General features: G+C 38.3%; 1 protein-coding gene across 2 annotated transcripts in view; it reads left to right on the forward strand.

Moving 5' to 3' along the window:
* LOC144060724 (glycerol-3-phosphate dehydrogenase, mitochondrial-like) overlaps window positions 1–15,963 on the forward strand; it is a 142,075-nt gene that overhangs the window by 15,101 nt on the left and 111,011 nt on the right. For both annotated transcript variants that reach the window (XR_013295994.1, XM_077580513.1), the window contains exons 4-5: window positions 5,080–5,151; window positions 15,521–15,704. The gene's annotated coding sequence lies outside the window, so the exon portion shown is untranslated. The remainder of the gene's footprint in view (window positions 1–5,079; window positions 5,152–15,520; window positions 15,705–15,963) is intronic.

Here is a 15,963-nt window from a genome sequence, read left to right on the forward strand (position 1 = left end):
CCCCCTGGTGGCAAAGGCGCACACGCGCATACCAAAGGAGCAGTACAATGCGCATTGAAACATCATGATGCACAAACTGATTCTTTGCATTCTACTGTTATTACTGCTATTACTGCATTCTGGATGTAAATTCAATGCTGGCTATTTTTATTTTATTTTTATGTTACAAATTTTTTTGTTGTTGGTGTTTTCCAGGATGTTCAGCCAGCATCTATTTTGTGCGATAAACTGAACTGGCCATGAATGTCAGCGTCCCCCTTTGTTGTTTAATTTATTTTCTTTTCAAAGTGAAGGGAGGTGTCCTTGCTGTGAGAGGTAGTCATTGATGTGGTTATAGTTAGTCCGCGCTCCCGCTGCGCCTGTCTGCAGGAGAATCTCCTTTCTCTCACTCCGCTTCGTCCGCTGCTCCATTTGCCCGCCGCGGTCGCCCTCGTTGTCTCACTCGGTCAATTGGCCGTAATATTTTTTTCTTTACTGCGTGATGATGAAGAGCTCAAAAGGCTGTATGAGTGTGAAGGTGTCAAGGGTCACACTTGCTCAGACTCAGACGGTAAAAGGCCTTGTCTACCAAGATAGCTTGTGTCTAAATCAGGGTCTGCAATCTGCGGCTCCACAGCCGCTTGTGGTTCTTGCAACTTTCTGCTGTGGCTTCCTGTAATTCTGGAAAATAAATAGATAAATAAATAAATAGATACATTTTATTTTTTTTACTTTGTTTTACAGAGGTAGAATCTAGTCTGTTGTTGTGCCTCTTGGCAAATAGTAGAAGAAAAGATAGTTGAAGAAGAAATTGTGGTAGAAGAAGAAGAAATAGGCAACAATCAATCATTTTTCAACACAAATCCACAATAACTGCCAAAGGAACAGTAGTTCACATACCCAAAACAAAAACAAAGAATCAAACATACAATTGTAACATAGAAGTACTCATGGCGAAGGTGAAGAAGAAATTGAAGAAAAAGAAGAAATTGTAGAAGTAGAAAAGAATAAAATGATAGTAGAAGAAGAAATTGTGGAAGAAGATGAAGAAATAGTTAGTAGTAGAAGAAGAAATAGTAGTAGTAGTAGAAGAAGAAGAAGAAGAAATAGTAGAAGAAAAAGAACATAGTAGAACAGGAAGTAGTAATGTGTTGCATATGTCATTAGTTTGCTGACAGCACCAAATGCAACATTAACCAACCAGGATTCTAGCTTTGGCCACAATACTACGAAAGATTCAAGTCTTGGTAAGTCATTTTAAACTAAAACGAAAAAAAAAATGCCCTTATTTCCAATCCAACATAAGACATCGGGGGATTTTGGGTGCAAATCCAAGCTCAATTTTTTATTATATACAATTTGCACTTGTCACAGGACCAACCAAACTATGAAAAATAAGTGTGACTTATACTCTGAAAAATACAGCACTCAATTCTTAGAAACTCATTAGCTTTACCTTGGAACCAGAAAAAAACACATATTAGTTTATACTGCAAAAAAATGGAGAGATGTCTTCTTTTTCTTTCTAATGCTTCATATTATGTTTGTGTTTTGAGGACCTTTTATTTGCAGAATACGATTGATTTTGCTATCTGTGCTTTTAGCCATAGCATTGAATGAATTCTGTCCTTATCTCATAAAACTGAAAAAAAGTTTTCCTTCCACCCCCCCGCCCCCCATCCATTTTGAAGCTCTGCATTCAAAACGCTATGTTTTATCACCTGCACATCTGTGTGTGCAGTGCAAGAGCGAGCCGGGCCTCTGAGGGCTAGCATGCAGCTCTCTGCAGGCTTTGTACAGGATGAAGAAGTCATAATCCTCAAACAGACTTAAATTCCACCAGAAAGTCTCTTGATCCTGAATCCACTCATTTTCTTCAAACAAGTGTGGCTGAAACGAGAAGGGGGTGTTTGCCGGAGCGGCTGAAATCTGTGATTTCAATCTGCTACAGGTGAGCGCGAGCACACGTGTGCATCACGCGCATAAAGTGGCGAGAATCGCAGGTTGCGTTTTGGCTGCCATCCCGAAAGCGCGACTCTCTGCACTCTTGTCAGACGGCGTTATCGCCTCAAAGCTATATAAAATTGTGTTTGTTCTGCGCTTTGGCTTCACCCACACAGCGGATTCAAAACAGTACGGGTCTATTTGATAGTGTATATTTCATTGCCGCAGAGAGACCGTGTTTGTCTTGCCGTGTTTGTCGGCTCATATTTGAGCTGAGGGTTCCTATTAAAACTAAACAGCATATCAGAGGAATATTGCTACTTGCCAAAAGCGCATCTGCGGCGTCGAAGCAATTTAGTCATAGCGTAGTTTTTCGCTACTTGTCCTATTTCTGTTTACGCTCGATTCTCATTTCTCCCATTTCATATATTCCTGTTCTTATATTGCTTTTCTCATCCAAATGGATGCATCTTCACTTATTTAAACACATCACAATGAGGCCGTGCCGGTTTCATGATCGGTATCAAAGCATCAAAACGTGAAACCTGCAGTTTTGTCAAGCGCCTCGGCTTTTAGTCTCACTTTTTGATTTGATGTATAAATAAGACAGTGATGCTTTCTGAACCATATTATAATTTGAAAAGAAACAATTACATCATTCTGTTGTGAGAAGAGTGTAACAATTACAAGTTGTAATGTTATGAAAAATAAATTCAGTGGATATAAAAACACTTCTGTTCAAACGCCATTTTTTTAATACGTGAATATATATATTAATATATATATATATATATATATATATATATATACTGAAATAATGTAAAAATGGGAATGTGGTTAATCCAACGTTATGCTCAGAATTAACCGGTCACATTCAAACTCATGTTAAATGTGAATCACATACCTTAATTCCACTATTTAAATGTGCTTCAGATTAACCCCAAAACAAATTATACGTACATGTTTTAGTAGGCTTTCCCCCCCCTATTTAGGCATTTTGTATAGCAGGGCTGTGTAGACTTTTTATATCCATTGTAAATCATTTTAAAAGTCACCCATAATGTTTGCTAAATATGTTTTTGTTGTTGTAGCAGTACAATTTTATTCTCATAACATTGCTCGCCTGTATTTTTGTAGCATTTTTTTTTTATTTAACCTTGTTTTAGATGATGCTTTTCCTTGTCATTGATTTATCTTTTGCATGCAAATCTTTTCCTCTATATTTCATTATTTGCGTATGTATTTATATGACATGCTGAATGATAATTTGTGACATTGTCAACCATAAAACCCCCAAAATTACACTCAAATCCACCTTTATTGAGATAAAAAGCTCCATACCATAAAATATTGCAGTACACAGTAAGTGACAATTAATACCATAAGTACCGGCTATAGATCCACCATCCACCTGTGGATGAGTAAATCAATACAAAAGCAATATAAGGATTTTATGGTCATTAGTAGGTTTGCAGGACAAACATACTTTGCACATCCAACACTGAGTGGCTGGGGAAATAAAAAGGTACTTACATTAGTATTGACCTTGTTACTGCTCTTGTAGCTGTTTGTTCTCTGCACACGTACACACACGCACGCATACGTTGTGTGTGTGTTTTTTTTTCCAGCAGAAAAGGCAGGGTAACAGATTGAAATAAAGTCATTAGCAATGCATGAACAAACTTTACTAATGTCTCTTTAAAGACAGACTGTTTTATCGGAAATGTGTTTTTGTTCGTCAAACATCTTACTGAAATTACAATTTGAAAAAAAAAAAAAAGAGTTAATTAGCGTTGCAAACGGTGCTCTATCCCCTGTGTGTGTGTGCAAGAATCCGTAGCTGGATATGAGAAAATAGTCCAAGCCGTGTACGCAGTGTAAACAAGACACTTCTCTGGCTGATTAACATATGATTGTAATTCATCATATCATGTGCAGCTGGTGACATCTTGCAGTAGCATTCGTTCCGTGTTGCTACATGCCTTAGCTTCCATCGTGACGAGTCTAAACAAACAGATTGCAAGCTGTTGCCACATTTCCACATTGGCTCATTGGGAGTGGAGAAAAAATTATTTGGGAAAATTAGCACCATCACGCCTCAGATTCATATGGAATTACTGTAACCTCGTTTGTATACTATTAAAGTGTGAATTCAGATTCTTGCTAAAAAGTGGACTATGCGGTTTTCAAGCTGCTAGCAAGATTTGAACGTAGCCTTAGTTCAGCATAAACATTGCAGCCGGCACTTTCAATCACTTTACAGGGAGTCCTTGAGTTACGTCGTACGTGACCTACGTTGTTGCGACGTCATTTCCGCGTTTAAGTTTGAATTATCGCCGCTCTGCCGTCCATCGGCAATGGATCTCCGTGCGGAAACGCGAAATATTGGTTCCGGCTCTTCCGGGTCGCGCAAATATGTTCTTAAAAATGACTGTACAAAGTATTTTGATGTAAATATCGACTTTAACGGTGAAATCCGACTTAAGTCCAAATTCGGGTTACATCGCCAGCGTAGGAACGTAACTCGAGGATTAGGCTTTATGTTTTTAAAAAACAACAACTGCACAATGAATGAAGATAACATCAATTATTAATTTATATATTTACTGTTAGTGTTTAACTTCGTTCTTTGTGTTGTTCATTGCACATAACTTTGCTGCACTCTTAGTTTTTTGTAATATTAATTTATGCGTATTAATTATACTTCAATAATTTTAAAATGATATACCTTCATTTTTATTATTCCTCTGTGACTCATTTGTTTTAAATGTTTGTTAATTGTCAAGTTTTATACATAGAAAAATTATTGTCAAATATATATATATTTTTTTTATATTCTACTGTTAAATAATCAATGGTGAACATTTATTACCACCCAAAGAAAAAAAAATAAAGAAAAAAGAGAGAGAGAGTACAAAAGTACTGAAAATTGGTACTGTTGAGCACCGGTATTGATTCCCAGGTACCGAGTATTGGAACAGATGTGAATCAAATGCGCATCTAAATGAGTTGTAGCATTGATGGAATAATTGGTCTCAATTCTAAGAAAATTCTATGGTGGGTTTCTGGTTCCTGCTTGCTTTGGTCCACAAAGTGACACTCTAACTGTCAGCTAATTCTTTCATAGGCTAATTATGTTGCTAACTCTTTTTGCAGCTATTCCAACATTGTGCAAATCATTGCCTTGGATTAGCAGTTCCCCTTTTCATGAAGCACCAAATTCCCACGGTGAGTCATTTATTTCCGTTTACTTCCTGTTCACTGTGACATGTAATTGCACCTCAACTCTCCCGTCCCGTCTGCTTCCCTCTCCTGATTGTGATATGCCCGGCGCTCGCAGCTCTGTTGTTCACCCGTCTCAGGACAGCAATAGGACACAGCCACTAGGGACTGTGTTTAGTGTGTGTGGACTAAGGGAAAAATGACAGGCGACAGAAGAGCGGGAAGAAAGATCCAAACGGGCGAGCAACGCTGAGGGGAAACGGAGGACCTCTCCTCCAGTGAAGTTGTAAAATGGAAACACAGTCCTGACATCTATGCGGTAGATCTAAGCCCCTTCTGAGTGGAGCTCCTTATGATGTTGTGCAGCGTTGAGGGGGCCCGCGGGGACATCCCTAAGGCTTGTTGTTTCTTGTCAGAGATTAGATTGAACCAGGCGGCTGTGGTTCACACTCATGCCTGAAAGAAGCCAAGACTCCCTGCCACTGAGCACAACCCCTGAACATTGCTCTGTCGGGCTCTCTCGACATCTATTTCTCTTTGTAGACTCACTTAAAGTCTCAAGCTCACTCCAGGGCCTTTGCAGGTGGCATGTAGGCTACTGAGTATTTTCAGTAAAACTTTGATTAGCAATGATACAGTACGTCTAGATATCATTTGAATGTATAGATGATGAACTGAATTTGTCATTTTGAAGCCGATTTTTTAAAATGATTTTTTTCTGAAGCAGAGACGTTTGACCAGAAGCTCAAGAAAATTGTTTGAGAAATGGTAAGCAGTAGTACACATTTATTTTTAACAAATCCAAATGTGATCAAATCAACCAAATCAGAGTATATCAATGGCATTATGAATTGGGCCATCTGCACAAAGTTTCATGGTTTCACTGAAAACTAACTTTCTGCCTAGCAGCAAACAGTGATTTCATTTGGGGAATGCCAGGATGATGCAATTGATTATGCGATGTGCTGTGGTTTACCACAAAAGAATCAACTATGAGACGGGCATCCCACACTGTAAAAAAACCCCCAAAAAAAACAAGTAATATAACAGAATTTTTCCTTTTTATTTTGCTTTTTTTTTTTAATCATTTAATTTACAAAAATAAACTCAGATTTTACAGGTCAAATATAAAATAACATGAAATCACTGCAATTGTAAAAACACAATATTTATGTTCTTTTACAAAAAACTCCATTAAAAATACTTGTATTGATTGTTAAAATACATTCACAAATGTATCATAATTTCACAAATATTTGTCTGTTATTTAATGTAATAAAATCTAAAATTCAACTTTAAAAAAAGTATATTTCCAGCAATTGGACTATTTCTTTATAAATGGCACCGTAATTGCGCGGCCACACACTCGCCACCTTTGCTGCAATAGTCACTCATCCCTCTGTTCGTTCCCGAGAGAAGCCTTAAAGAGTGATCCAGTGAAAGCAGCTGTCAGGGAGGTAAAGAGCACTGACAGCGATACGTCATCCCTGCCTGGTGCGGCACCCCCACCCCCTGTATTTAAAAGACTATGGCAGTCAAGAGCCCATAAAAGTGAGCGAGTCGTCGGCGGCATCTGCCGCCGCGTGCGGGGAGGAGATTCAATGTGAAAAAGGGGAGATAATGTGCTATCTCACTAATGGGCACCCGACAAGACACAGGCTCATTTTTCACATCATGTCATCTGTGAGGTTTGAATAAAAGTAATGGCCACGATGAGCCCGGGCTCTCTCCCAGCCATTACGGCTTTTGCCTCCTCACTTTTATTTGTGTTGACTTGTACAGTCGGAGGAGATGACAGTACGCAGGGCGTGCGGATCAGTCCGAGTGATGATCCGCACTGCTCTCCCCCTCGCCTGACAGGTCCCTTCTTTTTTGGCAGGCACGGGAGGCCGGAATGCCGGGCGACGTCATATCAAATGCCCTAATCTGACAGAATAAAGGAATTTGCACACTGGGGACATCACAAACTCTGTCGGTTGTAATTTTCTGACAGAGACAGAAGGGGGAAGTGAAGGCGTTCTACAGCTTCATGTAGCAAGAATTAGTGTCACTCAAAGTTAAGCGGCTATTTTAGGATAAATAGGGGAGGATCGCCATGACATGTTTTGGGGCGCTGGGCCTTATAATACTATGCTAATGTGAGTGGATACTGATTGGTCATTGGATTTTTTTCATTTTCACAGTAGTTGGATACAACATGTCCAAATATCTGTTCTGAAAAGGTTAGTGCGTAATTAACGCTTAAATTCCCTGCTGCTGTCAACCATGTTTAGTTCACAGCAACACCCGGAAACCCATTTCAATACTTAAAACATCTGAAAAACAACAAAACAGAAAACACGTTTCACTATTTAAGTCTTATCTTTTTTTCCCCACCAAACAATTAGTATGATTTCATGCCAAAAGTGTTAGTTTACTATTTTGTTCTTTGTTATGAATTGCTCATTTTATATCAGACACATTTAACTCATGCTGTGAAAATATACAGAATACATTCTGAGGTGAAGCGGCAATGAAACAGGCCAAAATCGGGATGCCGGGTGTGAGACGGATTTCTACTGAAGTAGAAGTAATTTCTTTCACTGAAGGGTGTAGGATTTCATACACAACACATTCCACATCTTGAACTTTTTTTGTTTGTTGAAGAACACAAACAATACCCCCCCCCCCCCAAAGAGATTATGCTACAAAGTAAATGTTGATAAACATCCTTTCCAAGACAAATAATACTCAATTGGGGGTGAAAAAAATCAACGATTTGTTAATAAGCTGCTATTTTTGAGCTCCTTAAAATTGATCTGTTTTCCTCCAATTCATGGAGTAATAAAATTCCCCAAACTGCAGTGAAATTGTGACAAAATGTATTGCTTTGGTGTGAATAGAGCATTTTTCTTGCAGCATGTCTAGTATTGTCTACCCTGTTGTTGTCAAACTAGCTTTTATACGCCTGATTTTTTTTTTTGTGTGCACAATTTCCTATTAAATTATTTTGAGAATCTGTTAAGCTTCCAGTTGGTTTGAGGGCAAAGCAGGTACCCTACAGCACAAATTGTATGCTTCATCCATTACTTTGAAAAACAAAAAAAGAAGCTTTACTGCTTTGTTCCAGGGAGGATGGATGAGAAAACAAGTGATTTCCTTATTAAGTTGAGAAGTCAATGGCCTTGTTCCGGAGTCGTGGACTTCAAGAGCACAGAAGATTAAGACATATATTGGATTTGTGATGGAGGCCACATAGTTCATTTTCAAAATAAAACTGAATATTATTCACAAGCCTTTTAAAATTCAGATTGCCAGGTGACCTGCGACTTGGAAGTAGTGTATTACATTTTCAATGAGCTGCCGCTGTGTCACCAAACGGATTCTGTCTCCAGAACTCCCATCTATTTTGTTTTCTTTTGCAAAAGGGATTCATAGGATGACTGCAGTTTTAGGAACTGAGCAAAAAAACATACAGAAAAAATCTTGAGTTTGTTGTTGAGCAAAAGATATTCAGTCTTGACAATACTGAAATCTTTGTGAAGCGGTAAAAAAAAAAATAAAAACCCTACAGGCGATATTAAAGACACATGCACAAAGCTGATTTTCATATATATTAAAAGTGTGTGATACGAAATTGTGCAAAAAGGCTAAGGCTTGAGCTTACATCGCAACTTCTTCACTTGATTTGAAATATCGTCCCGGTTGTCTGACCCTCGGAAAAAGACGGCCAATAATCTCATCTCACGCACTGTTTCATTGGAAGACACCACTCTCCACCCCCACACATCCCACATCTGGCAATAGAAGTAATATTGACATTGTTTAGCAGCTTCCAAACCTACTTGTCATACACAAACATTATGAAAAGTTGACACTTTTCCTCCAAGCAATATGCGCTCTAATGGAAATCTCAATTTCAACTCCAAGCCAATGGAATCCGTGTACTGTACATCCAGTGTTTCCCACCGACACAATATTAAGTCCAAATTCCAATTTTACCGTTACAATAATGAGAACTTTGGGATATTGAGGATGAATACGGCCGCATAATCAGTCCGAGCCTTATGTGGAGGGATGCGCCGGGCATGGTAATAAAGCCACGACTTGTGCATGGTGAGCTCATTGCCACAGTCGCTCTCCTCCAACCCCCCCCACCTCCCATCTCCGTGCACCAGCGCCTGCCTCATCACTCCACACCAAATATCCCAGCCTTAATTGGTCTGGGCCCCTCCAACATGTTTGTGATGAAAAAAAAAGCAGCACATAATTCTTAGTTTGTTGGCTGGCAGAGCCCAATTTACAAAAAGTGGAGGTGGGTGATAACCGCAGACAGTACGGCTGTGGAGCGCTCCCAACAATGAATCACGCCACTGCCAGGGTTGAGCACAATATAATTGAGTCCAACATCTCTGAGCACTTTCAGCGTAATTAATGATAATCTGTAACAGAGGAATCTGAGATTCCAGTTCACAGAACTGTTTAATTAGGCTCAGTAATGAAAGCACAGGCACTACAAGAATATGGCCGGCCTCATGATTAATGATTTGTGCTAGTGAATACAAAAGTGCTGCACTGTTAACTCCAACGGATGCTGCCGTGTGTCTCTGGCATTTACACAACAAAATACATAGGAGCTTTTTGCAGCCCCTTTAAAAAAACACCACAAATGTGACATTTTTCAGGGGATGTTTTACTTAACAGATAATCCTTTTTTAGTAAAGGAGTAAAATGATGGTTGTAAAAAAGAATTCTGCCTTCACCTGAATACGATTGGGATTTTATATGCAATTATTTTTTCAAGGTTCTCATCCAAGCAATAAAATACATTTGTAAAATAAATAATAAAATAAATAATAAAATAAATAAATAAACAATTTAAAAAAAGTGAATTAAGTAAAATAAAAAAATAAAAACCTTTATCACAATAAACAATATCAGATGTATTATACATTAAATGTTTACATTAAAATAGAAACAAATAAACCATGAATTAATGTGAACTGTTTGCAGCCCCTTTAAAAAAAAAAAAAAGACGACAAATGTGAATTTTTTAATGGTATGTTTTACTTAAGAGATAATCCTTTTTAGTAATGATGATTGTTAAAAAAAATTCTGCCTTGACTTGATTATGATTGTGAACTGCACTTCTTAAGCACTGAATGTATCTATATACAGTATATATATATATATTATTTTTTTTTAAATAGCAGCCCCCCGCTGTGATAAAACAGCACAGACAGATTGACATGTAAGGTAAAAAAAAAGACATAATACATTTCACTCAGGTAATAAAAAAGGGACATAAGAATTGAGATCTTTCAAAAAAAACAAAAACCGAGTGGACTACATTATTGAATGCAATGCTCCAGCTCCTGTTTATGCCTCGCAGGCATCTTGTGCGGTTATTTCCTGGTAGTATAACAGAGTTGTGCGCCTTCATAACAGCATCAGGTAGGGCTCGCTGGTGGACGTGAGCGACCCTGGCTCGACTTTTAAGTGGGTCTCATGAAATGCGCAGTAGCCATACCATTACAGAAACAAAATAAGGCATGTTTGGCATGAATTGGATTTCTCCCCCTGAAACAAAGCTATTAGTCATTGCCTGTCACTTTGTTGCCTGCCCTGAGCCTCGTGCTTTTCTGTGCTGCACTTACAGTAAGTTTTCCCCACCATATTTTGCACATGCACTCACTGCCCTCTTAGCTGGAAACAACTCAATAGTCATGCAAAGATCACTTCTGTTATGAAGTCATAATATTCAGCACAGGTGCCCGCTATTCATTTTATTCATGATTTCTTCAGTAAAATGTTGAAGCCTCCATCAAGCGGACAAGTGCCTTAGGAAAAGTCAGTGTGAAAGGCGATGAGGGTAGAAAACCATAGGCACAGACGCTCATAAATTTCCGACGAAACCTTGCAAAAAGAAAGAAAAATGAGAAGGATGAAAATGTAGACTGACTGCAGACAAAGAAATGACTCCATACACCCACCCACCCTTTTCTTCCAGCCTCCATCCCCCCCCCATGTCTAAATCTTGTTTAGTTCTTTAATTCTACAGTTTGTGACCTGGATGTGGCCATCGCTGCACATGAGAGAAATTACAAAAGCCTCTCAGTCACTGCAGCCCAGCTTCCGCCAGCGCGGCAGCATTTGTCATTGCCAAAACAGCAGAGTTTAATTAAGTGTTGTGAGCAGCCTAGTGAGAAACACACTTTAAATTAAACCTCCCAACATGCCGCTATTGGTTCTTTACCTTCTCAACAATCAGCGGGGTATACGGCATAAATTTCTATCTCTCAGGGGGAAAGGCAGCTGCCGTACTCCGAGCCACTCATAAACGTCTCTCTCTCTCCCCGAGAGCAATCTCCATTACAGCGCATTTCATTAAAGCCCAGTTTGGAAACAGCGAGCGGATAATAGCGATAATTAATGCCCCTCGCTAATTTTGCATTTTATTTACTCTTGGAGAATTAACAGTTGTTATCTGGGTTAGCTGAAGGAAAAACATAAATGTTTATACATGTAAACTGTTCAAATACATTTGATGGCTAATCTGACTAACTAATCTATACGCCATGTTCTGTTTAGGAACACAGTAGCAACAATCAGGGCTCCAAATGAGGGTTTGGCTTTCATGCACTGTCACCATTTTTTTTACGGTTGTCACAAAATCGAACTGAAAAATTCAGCTGTCAGAATGTGTGACTTTGGGTTTTAAAGGAGTTGGGGTTTCAAAGTAAGTTTTCAAAATAGGGTTTGGCTTCCATGCAGTGTCGCGATTTTTGACACTTGTTACAAAATTGAGCTGAAATATTCAGCTGTCAGAATGTGTGACTAGGTTTTAAAGGAGTCAGGGTTTTAAAGTCAGAGTTCAAAGGAGGGTTTGGCTTCCATTTAGCGTTAATATTTTTTAACAGTTGTTACAAAATTTTATTAAATTCTGCTCTGAGAACGTAACCAGGAGGTCTACCCACTCATCCATGCAGATACCCCCTATTCCTTAGAAGCCAGGGTTTCAAAGGAGGTTTGGCTTTTTACAGTTGGCATGAAATTGAGTGGAAGAATTTAGCTCATAGAATGTTTGAATTTAGATTTTAAATGATTCAGCATTTCGATGCAGCGTCATGTTTTTCTTTTTTTACTGTTGTAATGAAATTGAGTGGAAAATTTTAGCTGTCAGAATGTGTGACTTTGGGTTTTAAAGGAGTCAGGGTTTGGCTTCCGTGTAGTGTCGCGATTTTTGACACTTGTTACAAAATTGAGCTGAAAAATTCAGCTGTCAGAATGTGTGACTGGGTTTTAAAGGAGTCAGGGTTTTAAAGTAAGAGTTTAAAGGAGTATTTGGCTTCCATGTAGCGTTAATATTTTTTAACAGTTGTTACAAAATTTAATTAAATTCTGCTCTGAGAACGTAACCAGGAAGTCTACCCACTCATCCATGCAGATACCCCCTATTACTTAGAAGCCAGGGTTTCAAAGGAGGTTTGGCTTTTTTACAGTTGGCATGAAATTGAGTGGAAGAATTTAGCTCATAGAATGTTTGAATTTAGATTTTAAATGATTCAGCATTTCGATGCACCGTCATGTTTTTCTTTTTTTACTGTTGTAATGAAATTGAGTGGAAATTTTTAGCTGTCAGAATGTGTGACTTTGGGTTTTAAAGGAGTCAGGGTTTGGCTTCCGTGTAGTGTTGCAATTTTTGACGCCTGTTACAAAATTGAGCTGAAAAATTCAGCTGTCAGAATGTGTGACTGGGTTTTAAAGGAGTCAGGGTTTTAAAGTAAGAGTTTAAAGGAGTATTTGGCTTCCATGTAGCGTTAATATTTTTTAACAGTTGTTACAAAATTTAATTAAATTCTGCTCTGAGAACGTAACCAGGAAGTCTACCCACTCATCCATGCAGATACCCCCTATTCCTTAGAAGCCAGGGTTTCAAAGGAGGTTTGGCTTTTTTACAGTTGGCATGAAATTGAGTGGAAGAATTTAGCTGTCAGAATGTGTGACTTAGGGTTTTAAAGGAGTCAGGGTTTTCAAAAGAAGGTTTGGCGTCCGTGCAGTGTTGCAATTTTTGACACCGGTTACAAAATTGAGCTGAAAAATTCAGCTGTCAGAATGTGTGACTTAAGTTTTAAAGGAGTCAGCGTTTTAAAGTAAGAGTTCAAAGGAGGGTTTGGCTTCCATGCAGCGTCAATATTTTTTAACAGTTGTTACAAAATTATTATTTTTTAAGAAGTCAGGGTTTCAATGTAAAGTTACAAAGACGGTTTGTCTTCCGATCATGTTTTTTTTTTTTTTTTTTTTTTACAGTTGTCTTGAAATTGAGTGGAAGAATTCAGCTGTCAGAATGTGTGACTTTGGGTTTTAAAAGAGTCACGGTTTCAAAGGAGAGTGGGGCTTACATTCAGGGTCACGGTTATTAACAGTTCTTGCGTTGAGTTGAACAATTCAGCTCTCAGAATGTATTAATTGCAGTGGAGAAAAGTTTGTCGATTGTATCTTTTTAATTGTTTTTCCATGGTAAAAAAGTTGCAACAAACCTTAAAACAAAGGTGGAAGCGGAGTCTCTATCATGATGCATGACAACTCCGCCCCCAACCTGATCATGCAGGTCGTACGTCTGCGGTCTGCCTCAACAGACAGCCATTACAAGTTTGAGATTTATTAACCAGAGTGAACAGAGCAAAAGCTCACAATGGCAGAGGTGTAATTCCTCATGCAGATTGTCATGTTAACTGTGTTGACTGATCTGCACAATAGCTAGTTGAGGATAGCAGTGCCGCAGCCTTGTAAAAACAAGAGCCAACCTTGACTGCATTTTCATAACAGTCTTGTTCGTACTGGAGCAAGCACTTATACAAGGTCTTCTCCCAGGCCTAAATTGGATAAAACATCTTGAGTTTTGAGTGTTTTAACTTATACAGCCTCCATAGTCTAGTTAGTATTTTCAATTGTCACATCTAGCAAGGAAGGTATGTTTTTCATCTGTGTGGCTTTGACTGTTTTTGCCGCCACCTGTCCATTCGTTCTCAAAAGTTTATCATAATAATAATGTAACAATTTTCTTCTCATAGTATTTTCCCCTCTCGTTTGTGGCCCTAGTAATCATTGATACTGTCAAATGGCATCACATTTGTTTAAAATTTTACAGGCTGACGTGACTTTTATTAGTTTTATTTTTAAAACCTTGCTTAAAAATTCTTCATATGGCTAAAGCTTTTTGCCTCTGTTTGGATTTTGTGGTTGTACTTTATGGTATTTTATTATATTTAGGACAGCCGTAATCATTAAAAAAAATTGGTGACTTCCGTAAGGTATAAATAACATTATGATAAATACAATTGTAATCTATTACAGTTGTGTGTGTCTGGTCATTTAAGATGATCCTCCTCATCCTTGGCCCACCAAATGATATACGATCGCTGGCACAACACTACTTAATGTACACTATTAGCTCTGTATTTAAACACGATCATGTAATTGATTCACAAATTGATTTATTGATGTTAATTCAAGTGTTTCGCATATTAATCACAGTAAAGAAATCAATTTAGTGTATTTTATGAGCTGTTGTGTGATCAACTAATGATGAGAATTAATCAACTTTAATAAGAATTCAAACACCATTGTCGAGCTAATTTGTCACTTTGTAAGCAGAGGAACAAACACATGGCGCTGCAAATTTTACAGTAGTTTATCTCATGGTCTTTATTTAAAAAAAAAAAAAAATCTCAAACAGATAAAAAAATATTCTTTTATTACTTGCATACTAAAATTTTTGTTTTTTTAATTCAAATTTGACAGTCATTGCAAGTATGTTGAGGCTAGTCCGTTTTGAAAAGTAGAACCTCAATTTGTTATTCAAGCACATTTTTATATTACATGTTATTAAAAGTCATCCAGAAATATGTAAAACAGCATATTTTGCATATTTTTTATGCTCAGACATAAATTTGACATTTCCATTTTAAATTGAAGTTATTTATTTGATTATTTCTGCTGTTTTCGGAATCTGCTCACACTCTAAATGCCATATTGAAAGGGAAATGACTCCATCCATGTCCCGCAGCTTATTTTTATGTGTCCAATAAAGTATAACTTTACAAAGAGGAGCAATAAACCTGTTTTCACTCTTTGCTTGGAGTAAACACCGCAACGGTTTGCACTCCAGAGAGCCATTTAAGTACTTCATTAGTGGTCTATGTCATGTCTTTAAAGTATTGATCTCTGCAGTCAATGGAAAAATAACAACCCCGTTATAAAGTACTTGTCCATAGCGATGGGAAACATAAATTATTTAAAAAGGGCAGATTCACACTGGCCGCCGAGCCATCAATCATCAGATATGGCGGTGACAAAAAGCAGAGCTTCACACGTACCTTCTATCTCCCCACAGAACAATTCTATCAGCCAGGTGGCTGTGAGGAGGCACCCTGACCCCGTGTCACTCACATTGTTGCCGCCGGCTTTGAAGGGATCCGCTGGCCGCTGCGGCCCGGAATGGGATGGCTAAATAGATTCCCCGTGTTGGCTACCCGCACCGCTCTCAGCCCAAGCTTCAATTTGTCTCCCAATAAAAGGTGCGTGGAGGTGTTGGAGTTTGGCCCCAAACAATGGATGAATTTTTTATCGAACGGGTGAATTGAGGTGTAACTGCAGTCATAGCTATTCATTGTATTTTCCATAAAAATAAAAAAAAAGAGAATGTGAGGTAGATTTTCCATCATAGTAGTGGTTCAATGATGATTTAGCCACCCAGTCTCAAACTTCGGGTCTGGGAACTTGTCCTACAAATCATTGACTACGTTCACATGCAGGCAATAACCCTTTTAAAACCCG

Source organism: Vanacampus margaritifer, chromosome 11, assembly GCF_051991255.1.
Source record: "Vanacampus margaritifer isolate UIUO_Vmar chromosome 11, RoL_Vmar_1.0, whole genome shotgun sequence".
NCBI lineage: Eukaryota > Metazoa > Chordata > Actinopteri > Syngnathiformes > Syngnathidae > Vanacampus > Vanacampus margaritifer.